Genomic DNA, 3,689 nt, shown 5'->3' with positions numbered 1-3,689 from the left:
CCGAGGCAGCGCGATCGATCCCGTGAAGAAGATGGTCAGCATACCTCTTCCAGCCCATTCTTCATTCCTTGTGCCACCTACCTTGGGCCAGCTTGCGTCACATTCTTGGAAAGAGTGAGGCCACAGGGCAGGAGAAGAGCGGCGAACAAGAAGAGGCAGCAAAATGGTTCCTCATTTATCAGCTACCGAGTTCGCGGTGGCCAGTGGCAGCGGGGCCAGGGGGGGATCTACGTCCAACCGATGACGATGGGCTGGTGAAGGCTTCGACGTTACGCGCCTCTCTCCCAACCGATGGTGGCCGTCGGAACCTTCCATTCACTGGAATCTCAATCAAATGAGGAATTCGATTCGTTACTTTGTTTCTTCGTTAGCCACGCTCCGCACATTTCCTACCACGCTGGTCCGGGGTCCGGGTACCCTCCCCTTCCATTCCCTCGACTGCCACTGCCATTACTGCCCATTAGGAAAACGGGCGGGAAGGACTCGGAACTCGCGAAAGAAGCGCGCGAGCATAGCAGCTTTCGCTTCCAAGAATGTTCGCGTCGGTGCCACGTCCTGGTTCGGCCTGATGATGGGCCACACTGATGAAGGAGTTTTGATGGTGGCCACCACAAGCAGAGTTGATGCAGAGGGCACATATTTCGCTCATCGTGCAACATATTTCTCTGGCGTCGTCGTTTTGCCGACGAAAGCTTATTTCGATTCCTGTAATGCCATTCCGCTCGCCATTCCATATTGGCCTTGTTCCGTGCCATAGCACGCTCATTCGTGCAGCAACAATGCGTTCGACGTGGCTCCCAGGAATCATCAGAATGCTGATTTCACCAATCAACAAGCGAAGGAGCGCTAGGGTGGCCATGGCCAGTGTGCTGGCTGGCTTATATTATTGGATTCTCGAGCTCATCAAGGAGCGAAATGTATCTTTCAAGAAGTTGATGGAACAATCTGAACTTACCTTTTTTTTTTTGTCTTTTACACGGCGCTGCTACCTCTGCCATTGGTCTGTCTGCAGGCAAATTTTGGATGCATTACCGGCGGCCTTCTGCTTTGGCAATGTTGCGTGGACACACGGCCAAGAGGCTAATGATCGTTCGGCAGTCACCAAATCACTCTCTCCCTCTCTCTCTCCCTCTCTATTCAATCACTTTTCTCTGCCGCCCTGGGTCTGGGTCACCAGCACACGCATTACTGCATAAGTTTTCCTTTCAAATTGCCCTCCATTCCCTCACTTCCCGTTCCAAAACTTCACGGGCCATGCTTCACGGCCTTTTACCCAAAATAAATATTTCCTCGCGCAGATGGCCCCCTTCGGGCCCTGGTTTGGAGGCAAATTCGAGCAGAGCGTCAGCGTCGACGTCGAACTGCTTTCGCTTTTCGCTCTTCATTAAGCTTTTATGCAGATTAAACTCAGATAGAGCGAGAGAGAGAGAGCGGGGGGAAAGGCGAACCAGAAAGCACAATCTTGAATAATGGAGCAAAGCCAAAATGCCCGGCAGCCATTTGCAGCAAAGCAGAACCAGAACCACGGTCGGTGTTGTGATAAGCAGACTGAAGGACTCCACGGAAAATACGTTCACCAATTGCATTACCTCGCAGTCCGTCCGCGGCTTGGTGGATACAAACACACAGATTCGGAGTGTAATTTTGAGGTTTCTTTGGGGTCGCCACGATTCACGTATTGCTTCTTCTTCTGCTTATTCGTTTCTAAACCCAGCACACCACTTCTTGGTCACGCTATAATTGAATTCAAATGGCCACGGTACGAGTATTTCTCACCCACCGAACGAGCTCTACGCCGGTAATAATTATCTAACATTATGACCTGGATATCTTCAAACGATCAACGAGCCACCGCCAACCACCACTGAGGACACTCCCGGAGCCGGTGACAGCGATTTCCGCCAGATTCTGTACCGCGTTCGGTGCGGAACGCGGTAAACAAACAACTCTGTCAGCAGATTTTCGGCGCACCCTATCCGGATGCCGGGAGGTCACGCAAATTGACCCCAGCTCTCGCACACGCGGCACCGATATCCGCTCGCTGGATCACTTTGTCACTCGGCGAAACAAGGTGCAGATGATAAGAATAATAAGAAATAACAATAAACAAAGAGCCGGAAAAGTGCCACAAAACTTTTCGCTCCCCCGGTACGCTGTTCGCGTCAGGCTCAGGCCACGGGAACTCGAACTAGGATTGCCTTCACTGGTCGTCCTCTTTGACATTTGCACTTTTCGCTCTCCGCACCGGGAACAGAGCGTGACCGGCGTTCCAGGCGGGGTTGGCGGTTCCGTTCACTACACACCACCCAGAAACCACCCAGGAACTGTTGGCGTTCTGTTGGTGTTTCCGCTGGCGCACGATCTAATACCCGAGCGACCGGTTCACTGCCTTAGAAAAGCCGAAACTTTTCCTTCTCCTATCGCACACAAACACACTCGCACGCACACATACGGGCACACAGAATACACACCAAGCCAGCCAGCTAGGACAGAGCGAGTGCTCCACCTTGGCAGGGCCTTGAGATTCTTGAGGCGTTTCGCCGAATTCTTGACGCGGCACGGCTCGGTACGCCACGGCCAGGCACTCTGTTACGCACAGTATAAGCCATGGTGGTTCCCCGCTACTGGTACGAGCACGAAAGGAAGTCACACCATCTCCGTTGTGAACGAAAAGTGTCGAGGAAGCACACAGAAGACAGGAAACAAAGTTGCGCCACAACAGCGCGCCATCGATAGACTCCCGGAAAAGATCACAATAAACATAAACTTGCCACCGCCCACTCTGCACCGCCCTTCACCCCGGTTTTATTTTATTGATTTTTGCACCGCTGGGACACAGTTGTGTGGGGCAGCGACTCCCACAGCAGCGACACCAGGCTGTCAGCCGGTTTACTTCGTTGTCTTACGGGACGATGTCATTGATTTGTCATCAGCAGCAGATTGGGCAGTTCGGTGAGCGTTTCAATCCATTGAATCCACTGGGTTTATCAGAGTTATCAGCGGTGACGATAAGCATGACGTTCTCCATACACCTTCCTAGCCACTCGCTCTATCACATCGTAGTAGCCCGCACCAGTACAGAGTATCCACGTGACACCGGCCATTTTCACTGATTACTTGGATCGTACGGTACGTGATTCGTTCGCGTTCGCGCTTATCCGCCACAGAATCCGCAACCTACCGCAAACCGCAACCTGGCTCAACTCCACTCTGCTGGTGCTTGGAGTCCGATAAGACAGAGTGGCACGTCGCGGCACAACGGGATACACGCACGCACGCACGCACGCCCGATTTGCCAGTGGGCGAGGACGAATGCAACTGTCGTAAAATCGCGCCTACCTTACCAACCGAACAACATGTCTGGCTCTGACTGGGCCCAACGGAATGACGTTGACGCCTGCTGCTCCCTGTATCCCTGTGTGTATTCGAGGCCCGAACCGTGGCTGGCCCGAACCGAGGACCGCACTCACAACGGCTCCACCACCACCACTACCACCATCGCCAGGACACGCACAAAACCATCTGTAGCTGCACGAGCGTCACTCAGCGAACGGTTTTGGAGGAGCTCCAGGCAGGTGCTAGCCCCGGTGCAACGGCTTTGGGTTGTGGTCCGTTTCAGTTGTCAAACTTCGGCACAACACACCACCATTCGGATGCCAATATTTACCGCCATGATGAGCAGGCGCAGT

At 53.3% G+C, this 3,689-nt stretch overlaps 1 protein-coding gene across 5 annotated transcripts in view; it reads right to left on the bottom strand.

The window, feature by feature from the left end:
- Window positions 1-3,384, bottom strand: part of LOC126570370 (hemicentin-2) — a 126,136-nt gene extending 122,752 nt beyond the window's left edge. For 4 of the 5 annotated variants that reach the window (XM_050228088.1, XM_050228090.1, XM_050228091.1 and 1 more), the window contains exon 1: window positions 3,182-3,384. The gene's annotated coding sequence lies outside the window, so the exon portion shown is untranslated. The remainder of the gene's footprint in view (window positions 1-3,181) is intronic. The other variant, XM_050228089.1, reaches the window with a different exon arrangement.
- Between the last annotated feature and the right edge of the window lie 305 nt (window positions 3,385-3,689).

This window comes from Anopheles aquasalis, chromosome 2 (genome assembly GCF_943734665.1).
Source record: "Anopheles aquasalis chromosome 2, idAnoAquaMG_Q_19, whole genome shotgun sequence".
In the NCBI taxonomy this organism is placed as follows: domain Eukaryota; kingdom Metazoa; phylum Arthropoda; class Insecta; order Diptera; family Culicidae; genus Anopheles; species Anopheles aquasalis.
This window is presented reverse-complemented; position numbering and strand designations above follow the sequence as displayed.